Source organism: Protopterus annectens, chromosome 12.part0 (genome assembly GCF_019279795.1).
Source record: "Protopterus annectens isolate FY-2018-M chromosome 12.part0, PAN1.0, whole genome shotgun sequence".
Lineage (NCBI taxonomy): Eukaryota > Metazoa > Chordata > Ceratodontiformes > Protopteridae > Protopterus > Protopterus annectens.
In genome coordinates, this window is record NC_056746.1 from 879,405,000 (window position 1) to 879,419,513 (window position 14,514).

Sequence of the window (14,514 nt, forward strand, 5' to 3'; positions counted from 1 at the left end):
TGAACCTTGGCTGCATTGATCTTTGATTTTTCCTTTGACATTGTTTATAATACCAGAATGGGGAATGGTGTTGAAGGCCTTTGCGAGTTCTAGGTAGGTTGTGTGTACCACCTTTCCCTCATCTATATCCTTGGTAACTGTCTCAAAGAAATCCACCCAGTTTAGGAGGCATGATCTGCCCTTAACAAAGCCAAACTAGGTAGGGTCCAGTGTTTGGAAGTTCCCAATGTCTTTGTTAATGATTTCCATGATAATGCACTCCATAGCCTTGCAGACCAAGCTAGTCAGACATATAAGGCAATAGTTCCTGGGGTCTGTTGTGGCTCCACCTTTGTGTAGCGGAATAACCATTGCTGGGCACCACTCTATGGGTACATAGCCTGTGGACAGGCTGAATTTGAACAGTGTGTTTAGGTGAGGGGTTAGTTCATCTTTGAGCTCATGTAGGACACAGCCTGGGACACCGTCCGGTCCCATTGATGCTGTGTTTTTGGCTTTGGAGAGGGCTGTTTTAACCTAAGTGTCTGTGATTTCAGGGACTCTACATTCTTCTGGTATGGTTATGGGCCCTTTCAGGGTTGAGAGGGGGGTGACGTTTGCGCTGAACCTGTCTGCCAGGATGTTGGCGATATTGGTCGGTTCAGTGTATTTTGTGTCATTCTGTACTAACTCTGAGCAGATCTGAGCATTGCCACTTAGATTCTTGACATAGCTAAAGAATGCCTTGTGGTTGTCTTTGGAGTCCTTGGCAATTTTTCTTTCAAAGCTCGCCTTGGATGATTTTATGAGGGATCGTAGTTTCTTGCTGATACTGATCAGGGATGTCTTCCCTTCTTGGGATTTTACTCTTTTCTGTACTAGTTTCTTCCTCCTGTTGTATAGCTTGTTTATGGCAGGAGTCCACCAGACTGATTTCCTTTTCTTGGAGGAGTGAGTCTTGGTTTTGCTTGGGATGGCATGATCCATGCATTCTTGTAGGTGCACGTAGAATGCATTAGTAAAGATTTTGCAGCTAGGACAGCGTTATCCTTCAGCATGGGGGCTTTGAAACTTTCCACCTTGGTCTTAAGTAACGTGAAGTTTGCTTTTGAAAAGTTTTTCACAGTGGTTTTCTTGTCCGGGGATGGGGGTGGAATGTGGATATCCAAAGTGATTTGTTTATGGTCAGATCTAACCAGCAAGGGGTTGACCTCCGGTGTGGAACACCGGTCGCCCTTGTTGTTGATGACCAGGTCCAATATGTTGTCACCTCTGGTGGGAGTGTTGACCAGTTGAACCAGGGCATTTGAGTTTATAAATTCTAGGAAGTGTTGGGCAACGGAGTTAGTACTTGAGTAGTTCTCCCAGTTAATGTTTGGGTAATTGAAATCACCCAATATTAGGGTGTTTGGTAAGACCTTTATGCTTCCCAGTGTTTCCAGAAATGCAGAATGGGGGTCCTGGGACATGGTGGGTGATCTGTAGCAAGCTACAATTTGAATTGCAGTTTTGCCCATTGTTAGTTGCATGTCGATAATATCTGAAGCATCATGCTGTGCCACTAACTTGGAGGTGTGGGTATCCTTGATGAATATGGATATGCCCCCGCCTTTTGTATTTCGGTTTGGGTTCTGTGGCCAAAATGTATGGTATGAGTTGTAGCCTGGTAGTGCTGGGGTGCTCTCTGGAGCCTTAAACCAGGTTTCTGTTACTGCACCTATATAGATTTTCTCCATACTGAGGAGTGCCTCGAATGTGTGCATTTTGAGGTTTAGACTTCTGGCATTAAGTAGCATTACCCTCAGTTTTTTGTTACTTGTGCTTTTTACGGTGGTGGGTTTGTCTTTTGAGTCTTGCCTAAAAAAGGCACTATGGGGGTGGCAAGAGCCTTGGCCAGTATTTGAAAGCCTAAGGTTGACAGGTGCAAGCCGTCTCTAGCGAAGCAGTGTGGCTTGTCAAGCATGTCATCCCAGGAGGATAGACAAAGGATCCCCTTTGAATGACACCAGAAACTTAGCCAATTGTTGAAATCGAGAATTTTTTCTTTATACCGTGGTATCATTCTTGGTGAGGGCAGGATGCCAATCAGGCTCAGGGTCATACCAGCCTGGGTTACGTGATCAGAGAGCTCTTCCATGTCTCTTTTCATGTAGTCCAGGGAGGTATGGCTCAGGTCATTCACACCAACATGGACAATGACAGAGCCATATTTGTACTTTTTCTGGAGTGACCTGAGTGCTTGTGTTATGTGGCAGATCCTGGCACCCGACAGGCAGCTAACAGTAACCTTCTCCTTATTCAGCCTAGTGAGTGGTACGTCAGTGTGCCTGACTATAGAGTCACCTATTACTAGTATGTTGAGTATGTTATTTTGCCTTAAGGGCTGTGATTGCATGGCACACTGGTTTTGTGAGGTACGTGTTTCATGGTTTGTGTTGGGGGGTGGAGGTTGCTTGGATGTTTGCTTTGAAGGTCTCTGTTGGTTTTGCAGATTTTTATTTAGAGCCTCTGAGTATGTTTTCATGTATTTATGTGTGTTTTTTTGCCAATGCAGCTTTAATGGTTCTATGTGAGACTGGTGGTGTGATGCAAGTATTTCCCTTCTCCTCTTTACTGTCTAATCCAGCCTTGGGTTGAGAGAGCTTAGCCTCCAGTTTGGCTGTATAATTGCATCTCTCGCATGTATTAGTGTTTAGTGGTAGGAGGAGGGGGTTGTCTGTGTACATGAGGCAGTTGTAACATTGTCTCAAAATGCCCAGATTCACCAGTTGGACTGGAGAGTACACCTGAAACTGCCCTTTGGACATGCCTGGATAGGTACAGTGAACTGTTTTACTGGATGGCTGGTAAGGTCGAATAGAGAGCCTTGTCCTTCTGAACAGTACAGGAGGGTCTAGTGCTAGGGTTTATAAGTGCTTGCTATAAGTTTTGAGCAAGTGCCAGGCTGAGAAATGAATGGCTTGAGTGCTTAAGTTGAAAGTTTGTCTAGTTCCAAGGGAAAAATTGAAGAGGAGACTGTGGAGCCGGGAATAGTTTTACCCTAGCTAACCAGCGCTGTGCAAAACTGGGCAAATATGGTGTTTATAGCAGAGAAATTAAAGAGACAGAAATTAGCCCAAAATGGCCAATATACTACTAATTTCTGGGCTGAAACCACTCCTCCAGGGACAGATAGGCTGTTCAAAGCTTCCCTCTCTCACAGGTGAACAGAGAACTTCCTTCTATCCAAGTAAGGTATGGGCGAACACAGAGATTTGTAACACACCCGTGAATTCAGCACTAACCTGAAAACTGGACTATACTAGCTTAGAAAGGCGGGAAACAATGTGTGTGTGTGTGTATTTTTTTTTGGAAAGTAAAGCAGATACACTCAAAAAATGCTTTAAATGCACAGAAAAGGATACTCGCTATTTATCACAGATCAGAGTTGTAGTCAATGCCCCTAGTAATAAAGTAGGAAGAAACAAAAATACAGTAAAAGCAGATGAATAAAGTGCAATTATATATATATATATATATATATATATATATATATATATATATATATATATAAATCGAAAACAAACTGATTTAAACAAGTTACCCAATTAACCAGAAAAAAGCTCAAAACTGAGCCCTGTTCCAGCAGTCTTCAATCAGACAAGTTCTAAGTGCACACCCCTGCTTACTATGGTGCAGGGGAACCTTCTCCAAAAAAGATGGCCTGGATCAGTGCTCAAGTTATACAAACAAAGCTAGATTTAGCAGGCCTGAATCTGGTCTATGCTACAGCAACAAGCCACACCAATTTCAGAAAGAAACAGTTCAAATAAGCAGGCACAATAAGCCTGTGACCAGAAATTCCCAGCTCAGAAGTGCAGAATCCAGCCTCTCCTCCCACAAGAGTGCAGACCACAAACCTTAATGTAGAATAACTGGCCTGAAGCCCAAGTGCTTAAGCCAGAACTAATGCACTTTTAAAATAGCAGACACTGGGCCTTCAATCAGCAATTCCCAGCTTAGAAGGATGTAAGCTACCTGTCCTGCCACAACAGTGCAGACCACAAACCTTCTTAATGTAAAACAGCCTGTATGAAGCCCAAGTGCTTAAACCAAAAGACTTAGAATAATAGTTACAATTTAATTAGGCTATTATCAAGCAGTAATAAATGCAGCAGAATAGATAACATTGAGTAATTTTAAGAAAAGCTAAGTAAAGTAGGAGGAAAGACAAATACAGTAAAAGCAAATTAATAAAGTGCAAATATTTTTTTAATTGCAAGGAGAGAGGAAGGAAGAACATAAGTGGGCTGGCCTTCTCAAATATTCTCTCTGTATTAAGTAGAGTGAACACTAGACTCAGAATATGATCTCACTGTACTTGGTTAAGTGAGCAAATGAGATGGACCCAGGAGGAGTGTTCTAATACAGACTTACAGGAGAGACAGGCAATTCCAGAGCCACCAACACTAATACCAACACAAGAACAGGGAGTGAGGGTGGGAGACTAACTGCAGAGAGACACACAGCACACTGTTCAGAAGCACACAATTAGGAAACAGAAAAAATGAAAATACAGTACTTTTAAAACTGCAAGTTTGTACTTAACAGAAAACTAGCTCTGTAATACTGTTAGTATTCCACATCTCTGTACTGTTTTATGTTTCTCCATTGGGTAATATGGACAATCTTTTCTGTTTTACCTGAAAACAGTTATTTTGTAGTTATGTGATACTTATGTGTATTATACTTCAGTTGTCTTTTAGGACACCTACAAGTATGTCACTCAGTCATGTCAATCCATGGAAACCCCATTCACCGATGCTGAAAATATGCTTTTTGTTTTTGAATGTCTGATGAAGCCTGTAGGTGAAAGCGCTAACTATTAATAAAATTTTGACTGTATACTGAAGTCCACGCCTGTGATTACTTGATTATCCAACTGATTGTTTCGTTTTGTATCCATTTGGAGTTGCTCGTTTATTTGGAACTACTTCTTTTTTGGAGTGTTACTACCATTTGTTGAAGAGGAAAGAACTAAGTCTTTTGGCGCCATGGATAACTGCTGCGGACTTGTGTTTACGTTTGCTTCATTTTATTTTTTGGTTTCCGCAGTGGATTTTACTGTTTGGTGGTACTGTTTATTTATTTTAGATGCTGAAAATCAAGTCATAGTCGATGGATTTTAGCAACATGGTGCTTTTCTCCTGGAAAGGTGATGGGGGATATGGCCTGTAGAATGCGAATATGGCAGCAGATTGTTCATGATGTCAATGCTGTGGGTGGCCACAGCAAAACATGAAAACAAGTGCACCACAGGGCACTGACATGATACCATCTGCAAGGATGTGAGCAGCTGAAGTGACACATAACCAAATGGTTACCAGGGTAGGGCCTGCTAGGGAATCACCACTAACCCCCAATGAAAAGTTTCTGGCCAATCTGAGAGAACTAGGCACCTCCCAGGAGAGTGCAGTACAGCATGCCTTGGATATGGGCACAACAACTTCTGAAAAAGAAAGCACATCCCAGGAGGAGCTTCCAGGCAAGCTTTGATATCTCAACAATTAAATACTGTTGTATAGTAGAAAAATTGAAATGAATAAGTTAATTCTGTATCAGCATGTCTTGTTTTTTTTTGGGGGGGGTTGAAGATTGCTACAGCTATAAACTTAGTTTGGAGTTGTCAGCCACTTTCTTGTTCAAAGTACTGTGAATGAACATATACAGTGGTAAATGTATTAACTCTGTGTTACTGTTAATTGTGATAATGTTGCCCTTACCTCTTGCTTAACTTCTTCCTGGACCTTCTGGAGTACAGTGCAGTATGTCTTCTGCAGATTGTGAGCCAAATATTTTATGTCAGTTGTGCTGAGTAGTTTAAAGAAATATTGTAGTTTGTGATTTTGATCTCAGGCCTGTAGTATGTTTTGCTGTACTGTCTGTAATAGTCGCAGCATTGTTCGTTTATTAGCATATATTGCACTATAGTAGTGCAGGTATTAATGTATTCCTGTGTTTCATGCTTTTTATCACAGGTGAACATGAAAGAGGGAGTGTGGGCCATATGCCACCTGATGTCAGTGGATCTGCAGATTCTGATGATGATGGCCAAACTGAGGCACAGTTGGGTGGTGCAGAGGCTGAATTTGACACAGAGGTTGACCTACAGCCACCCCCTGCATTTCAATCAGATACAGCCGGTAGGCCTACAGCTACCCAGTCCACTGACTGAGCCCACAGACATTGGACAGGTGGAGGGTGTGGGCATTGATCAGGCAAGTGTGGTTAATGTGGCTTCAGTGCCTGCTGAGTCTTTCCTTAGCCAAAGTGTGGGTGAGGTACCACACAGGAGGATTAATAGGAGTACTTGGAGGGGGTCTGCTGTCTCTCCTTCACCTGTGTCACCTCCTGTGTCACTCAACATATGTTTAGGGCCATTAAGGAGGCACAGGCACATTCCCATAGGGGGTCCAGACAAATGCCTATGGTTGTGAATGTAGCGCAGCCGACATGCGTCACTGCCTCCACCGTGTTGCCAGTTCACTGGATCTGATGAATGATATGTTGGACCAACATGAAATGAGCAGAGTCTGTGATAGAACATCTGCTGGGAGGGGAAAGGCATTCTTGTGGGGGTAGGCCAGACACATCACCTGCTGTCAGCCAATGTGGCAGTGACTGATCATGCTCCCATAGTGGCAGTAGCTCCACTGCTCCATCAGTGAGTCTGCTATCCACACCCAAATCTGGCAGGCCATGGAATCATGGTCCTTCGCATTTCCATGTAGGGGGTTTGTCCAGAACCCATCAGTCATGTTCAGTTAGCAGCAATGCATCTGGCCTGGGTGTGGACATGCCAGTGCAACTCCTGCCAGAGCAAGTTCTTTTGGTCAGTGACAACAACAATGAACTGCCACCTCTATCATGCATAGTTGACACCTGTCTGACAGACCAAGATGTAGAGCTAGCACAGATCCTGGCTGTGTTCATGCAGACATTCACATACCAATTTCACCTTGAGGACCCCTACAGACACACACATGCAACACTTACTCAGTTTGTCTCACTGGCCATTTATTGTTTTATTCCAATGTCTGCCTTCTTCTCCTTCCTACTCACACACACTCACTGACCTTCTGTGTCAGCCTAGGCTTCCTGCCCCTCCCCACAACACCCTGTGCACATGATGATAACTGTGCCATATCCCTGTTTTCTATCTTTTGGATTCAGGGATACAAAAGTTGTGTCTGATGCTCAGAGTGCATAACTAACTTAGTGCTTAGTATATCTGCATTTGTGTTGTTGAACTGGTCATTGTACCTTTGACTTATATTGGCCATTGAAAGTTAGATGGTTGATAGCATCCAAATTTAACAACATTATAGTGAATGCTGTTGTAGGGGTGTTGATGTCAGAAACTTGCAATGTGTATCATCACTTTCTAACGTCTCTCTTTAATGATCTTCAAGGACAGACATATGGTGCACATCATAAGTCATGCCATCATATTCAAATCTTATGATTGTATGACAGCATTGTAGTCTAACCTCATCAGAACAGTAACACAGTATAATGCTCTCTTTTGCATGTACCTCTACATGCACATGCAGCAGCTGGAGAGACCAAAAGCCATTCTCAGGAAGATAACAGAGGACCTACAAACCATGGCATGATGAATATGGATAGATTAAAAGCCATGTCACTGTCATCTGTCTGGTATAGGATGAGGTGATGGCTGCCTGACCTCCAGGCCAGTGTCCGACCATGCCCTGTTAGGATGACAGCATATCCAGACATCTGATATAGCTGGTGACCATCAGCAGTGCTTGTTGAGAATATGGTAATAGTGTCCCTCATGCTGCAGTAAAAGGTTCTCTGTAATGTCAAGCAAGAGCACTCACAGTTGACTGCAGTGAGAATAGAACTACTACCTATCTAAGTACACAGACTGCAGAACATATACATAGCACAAGTACCACGACACAAGTCTGACTTTTGTAAGACTGCAACTGAACTTATAGTACATGACATCAGCAGCAAATGTGTCTGACAAGATGTTGGCAGGCCTGCATATGTTTATAGTTTCATAGGTTCATACAAGGCTACTACCATAATGACCTAGGTTCATACATTCATAGGAGGTTACTAGACTAATGGCCCTAAGGCCTTGTCAGGCCTACCCAAGTTCTACCATTGTTCTCTTATAGACCAAGATATGTAGTCCATATTTGTGAATCCATGATCAGCACTGGTTGTGAAACCCCTAGGGTAAATCTATACTTTCCCATCCAGTTGTCCAAACTATGCTTAAATAGGGTAATTGAGGAGCTCAGTTTCATGTGAATTTGGAGTTTGTTCCATAGTAATCACAATCTCTGGGGGACTTATCTGTCTCTCAAGCATGTCCTGTTTATGTCGCAGGCTAAGTTAAGGTCCCTAGAGCAAGTGAGTCTTATCCCATGTGATTTATGGAGGTGCAGCATTTCCATTAAGGCAGGGTTTGAGACTGCTCTGTAGGCCAACTACAAGTTGCCTCTCAACAGTCTATATGATACAGAGTACAGTGACAGGGTCTTCAGTCTGTCCATGTAGGTAATGTGTTGGGAGTCCCTGGATTTTCTTACTGAGAAACCTCTGAGGTCTCTCCAGCTGCTGCAGATGACTGGTGATGTACATGCAAAAGGGATCATTGTAGTCTATTATTGATCTGATGTGGGATGAGTACAGTCGAGTCATATCTTTAGTCTTGGATTTTATGCCTACACTTATGAAGTGTGTAATGTAAAGGGCTATCATTACCAGTGTGGACACATGATGATCAAAGGTAAGGTTGCCATCAATCTGCATTCCCAAATCTCTCACCTTTAAGTTAGAACATAGGGGGTATTACTGAGTAATGTAATTTGCATGGACTTTTCCTTTGCCGAAAGGAATAATAGTGCATTAATTTGGGTTAACTTTAAGTCCATGGTTTTGGAAACAATCATTTATGTATGTAAGCACATTTCTATAGTATGTTGACATTGTTTGTGTATTCAGTGAGTGCACCCACTTTGCAGTCATAAGCAAACTTGATGAGCCACAAGCCATCTTTTTTCACCTGATTTTCTGAGGAATGCATTCCAAACAGTACAGGGCTCAGCACAGACTCTTGTGGGACCCCACTGGTAATAGGTCTGCTGGTAGAGGTGGAATCCCCACCTATGACTGTATGTGTTCTGTTGGTGAGCCAGTTCGCTACCCATCTAATGACATATGGGTTAATCCCCAGGTGAGTGAGTTCTACAATGATGCCTCAATGGGGGACTGAGTAGAGATAGGCAGTATTTCATCCAGGGATTTGGTGACATTCTTGAAGAATTCCACTAGGTTTAACAGGCATGATCTGCCCTTGACAAAACCAAAGTGGGTCGGGTGAAGAGTTTGAAGGTCACCAATGTCCTTGTTGATAAGGCCCAAGATGATTCTCTCCATGGCCTTACAAACAAGGCTGGTCAGGCTTATGGTTGTATAGTTCCCTGGATTGGTTGAGTGACTCCTCTATGTGAGGGTATTATGGTTGCTGTGTTCCCCTCTTCTGGGACAAAGCCAGTACTTAGACTGTGGTTGAACAGAGTACCCAGTGATTCTGCTAACTCTTGCTTTAGACTTTTTATTAAGCAGGCTGGGATGTTATCCAGTCCCATAGAGACTGTATTTGTCATTGATGAGTGTGGTTATATCCAATTATTTGGAGATAATAGGTAGAGAACTGTTGACAGGTATGCTGTGTGGTATGATCATTAGAGACAGGGGTGTCTGCTAACAGGTTGGCTATGTCCTCAGACTCAGTATGAGTGGTACCATCTACTCTGAATTTGGTGCAAAGTCAGGTCTTCCACTTTACATTACAGATATAGCTAAAGAATGCTTTGTGCTTATCCTTAGCTATGGATGTTAAATTAGTTTCATAATTAGGTTTAGAGGACTCTGCAAGATGTCTAATATGCTTGTTCAAGCTATGGAGGGTGTTCTTGAGATGAGACTGTTTCCTTTTTATTCCTGTACATCATTTTTTTCGCTTGTTGTATAATCTATTTATGCTAGATGTCCACTGCAGCTGTTTTTTTTAATGAGCAAGTTTTGATTCATTCTAGTACAGCTAAATCTATACACCTGTAAAGCTGTTTATACAGGACATTTGTGTACACCTCCATATTGGAGTCTTTAATGTCAGTGGTGGCAGTCCGTTTGAAACTATATATGTCATTGCTTAGGCTATAGTTTGCTTTGTAGAGAGTTTTCTACCTTTTGGATCTTGAGGGGGGTCAGGTATGATTGTTACATTGAACATGACTGATTTATAGTCAGATCTTACCCGGGAGGGTCTCACACATGGAGTGGTGCAGCAATGTCCAATGTCGGTGAGTAGTAGGTCAAGGACATTCAAGCCCCTTGTGGGGGTGCAGACTAACTGTTCCAGAGCATTTGTGTTTACAAAGTGCAGGATCCTTAGAACGAGTGTGTTTGAGCTCATATATGTATCCCAACTGATGGAAGAATAGTTAAAGTTACCCATGCCTAAGGTGTTTTGCTGTATTATGAGACACTCAAGTAGGTCTTGGACGACACTGTGTGGTTTTCATGGTTCATGTTGGTGGACCTGTAACTAACAATGGCATGGAGGGGGTTTCTCCTACAGTTACTTGGACTTGTAGTAACTATAGGGACCCATAATACTGAACCAGTCTTGAGGTGTACTTGTCTTTTATGAAGATGGATGCACCTCCTCCTTTAATTCTTTCATGTTCATTTTGTGGCCTGAATGTGTGGAATACAGTATAGTCTTTCATGGTCAATGTACTCTCTGCGGCCCTAACCCATGTCTCTGTGACTGTACAAACATCGACATCTTCCAAAGTAAGATGTGCCTCTAGTGAGTGTAGTTTTGATTTAGACTCCTAGCATTAAGCAGCATAACCCTGAACTTGTCTTTTTAGGATATTTTTACATCAGGAAGTTTGTTCTTATGACATTGCCTAAAAAAGTCACTATGGTAGAGGTAAGTACCTTGGCTAGTAATCACAAGGTAAGATGTGACAGATGAAGACCATCCCTGTCAAAGCAGCATGGGCTGTCAACCATATCATCCCAGCCTGACAACCAGTAGCTAAGCCAATTGTTAAAGTCAATAACACTTTTGTTTGTACTGAGCCATCATCCTGGGTGTAGGTAGAATGCCGCTTAGGGCTATGGACATACCTGTCTGGGACACATAATCTGAAAGATCAGTCATATCTCTATTCGCATAGGCCAGTGAGGTACATCTCAAGTCATTTATTCCAACATGGAGTATGGCAGAGGTATAACTGTGGTTGTTGTTGAGAGACTTGAATACATACATCACATTGTGGATCCTAACACCTGACAGACATCTCAATGTGACTTTCTCCTTGTACAACCTGGTGAGGGGGACATCTGTGTGTCTCACTATGGATTCACTTATGACCAAGACATTGGTTTTGAGGTGTTTTGCCTTCATTGCTTAATGGGTAAGACACTGATACATCTGTTTTTATGTGTAGTGGATTCTGTTGGGACTGTCATGTGTGCAGAAGGTTTGCATTTGTGAGGTCTATGCTCTTTTGATAAGCTTCTAATTAGTACCTCTGCATATGTGGGTTTATCTGTTGTGCACTTGGTTTGTTGAGGAGGTGAAGTGTGTATGCTGACAACCTGTTTGATAGCTGGTTCATTGTTACTTGGGAGAAAGAGCATTTATTCTAGATTCTTTGCATACTTGCACCTCTCGCATATTATATTGGTAAGTTTTAGGAGTACATGGTTATCACTATACATGAGGTAATAGAAACCTAGCTGTATAAAAACACAAGCACACTTATTAAGCCTGGTGATTGTTAGCAGAGCAATTTTTATGAGCAGCAACAACTGAGCTTAATGAGCCTGTCTATGAGGGACATAGGTGCCACCCCAGAGGCTGTAATAAGCTCCCACTGCATGTGAAGCAGTGCCCCTCAATGACCCTGTTCAATCGCAACCTTGACTATTGGTTGGGTGATTGTACAGTCGCTTCTGATCTGTCACCTATGTCCCTCATGGACAGGGCTGTGCTGCTCACAAACATGTTCTTCTAAAAACAACCATCCAAATATGCTTGTGCTTTTACATACTTAGGCTTCTGCACACCCTAGTGCTATTAGGCTAGTAGCCTCATATAATCCTATAAAGCAATGTGTCTACTCAAGCCTCCCAACCCCTTGTCCCCCACTTGGCCTGCTAATGTCATCTACTATAAGTTCACCTGCACTCTTGCATGTACTAGACCTGTGCTGTGGTGCCAGTGTTGAGTATTGTGTTCTGTAGTTGATGTAGTTAGATAGGTAGGGATTCTGTTCTCACTGCAGTTGACTGTGTGTGTGTCTAGACAGAAGAGCAGACATGTACCCCACAGTTACTTCTCCAGTGGCATGATGGATTGCCAGTATTTTTATACTTGCACATGCCTACTCATCCATTTCATGCAGCTCTGACAACCTCTTGCCTCCCACATGGCCTACTGATGTCATCTACTATAGGTTCACCTGCAGTCTGTAAAAATCAGAGTTGTGCTGTGGTGCTTGCGTTAAGCACCTAGATAGGTAGGGATTCTAGTTACACAGCATTCAACTGGATGTGTGTGTGTGTGTGTGTGTGTGTGTGTGTGTGTGTGTGTACCCTTCTCCATGTACCTCCTTACACACATTCTAGTGATGTATAACTGAAGTGTACCACCTTTGTCACAGTGCACTGTCACACAGCTTATTGTCCATACCTAGGTATTCTTTCTGTGGAATGTGCATGACTGTCTGATGGTGCAGAACACCAATCAAGTTGTTGTATCAGATGCATGTGTGCTACCTTTTCTCCTTATGCACACACTGCATATATAGGTGTTTGACAACATTCATGGCATGTACATCATTTGTAGGTGTTTGACAACATTCATGGCATGTATATACTTTGTGACAGTGTGAATTATCCCATTGATATATGCCATGCAAATAAGGGAACTAGCCTGTAGTACCCATACTGTCAGAGGTATAGCAGTGTCCCTCTTAAAACCTCGTGCAGATATTACAGTACCAGGACAGTGTGCATGGTTACCCTCATAGAGTGTGGATGTATCATATTAGTTGTCCAGTCTGTGGGGTCTATATTATAATCTTGAAGGTTTAAAACTTTGAATCATTAAAGATCGAACTTTAGTGATCAAAGTCTTAAACCATTGAAACCAAAAAAAAAAAAATACTAAATAAAAAAATACAAAACTAAATAGTGTGTAGGCAGGGGGGCAAGCCCCCTGCACCCCTCACATGGGAGCTGCACCTCCCACACCCCCCTTAAATATACCAACTCCGAGAACGCACTACATTGAAGTAAATGGAAATCTCCCCCTACGGAGATTTTCTGCTTAAACGTTCGATATAGTGCACGTTCGGTATTCTCGTGTTAACAATATCGTATTTGATGTTGTCAGACTTTGATATTTTAATATAGACTCCAGTCTGTGTGTATGTCTATCCGCTATCACTCCACATCAAATATGTTATGCCGGAGGTATGGGATGAGTGGTGGTATTATTCAGATATTGTCCATGATTGTGGTTGACTCTTGTAATGTTTGCCATGATCCTTTACCCTGTGGCCACAATGCTGTAGACCTCTGCTGAGAGTACACTCATATTCAGGTATTTCAGTTTTCACAGCTTCCAAATATGCAACCTACCTCAGTTATATATCAGTCCTTGATAGATGTCCTCTGCATTAGTCATGTAAGGATGCTTATCTCACACACACACATCCTCCCAATTGTTATGTCACCTTGTGTGTCAGTCACAGACAACACATTATTACTGTACAGTCTGTAATCTACCATATAGATATGTGCTTGGTGTTGCTGCTTCAACCATCTTCCATTCTCATACCCTCCTCTGCTATACATTAGGGAGTTTCACCTGTACTCTCCCTGTGTTCATTCCTACAATTCATCTGTATGCCCCTATTCAATACACACACTTCCCCTGAGTGAGCATTTTACATGGCAGTCTCATGTTCTATTACAGATCATTAACACAGCTTCAGTACAGAATGGCAGGAAATACCTCGATACTCTACACTATAGGTACAGTGTCCTGTACTGTGTTTGGACCATATACTTCACATTCATACCTCTTAAATGTCCAGATATCCCCAGGATGCCCTAATGATTTCCTTATCGAATATGTGGCTTTCTGCCATATCACTGGGATGATCTCTGGATTGCTGTGACTCAATATTACAGACAGTTGGGTGCATACCTCTCAAATGTCCAGTTTTTGTCTCATATCTGTGACCTTTTCCTCATAACATGTTATTTTCCTGGCAAATCATTGGCATGTCTTTCTAGAGTGCAGTACCAGTAACTGATGACTGACATTTGAGTTCAAATGTACGACCTACATATTCTATCAACTTCTTAAGTTTTAACATGGAATATTAAAAATCTGTCTGTATTTGTGGCCTTTTGTCCCACCAT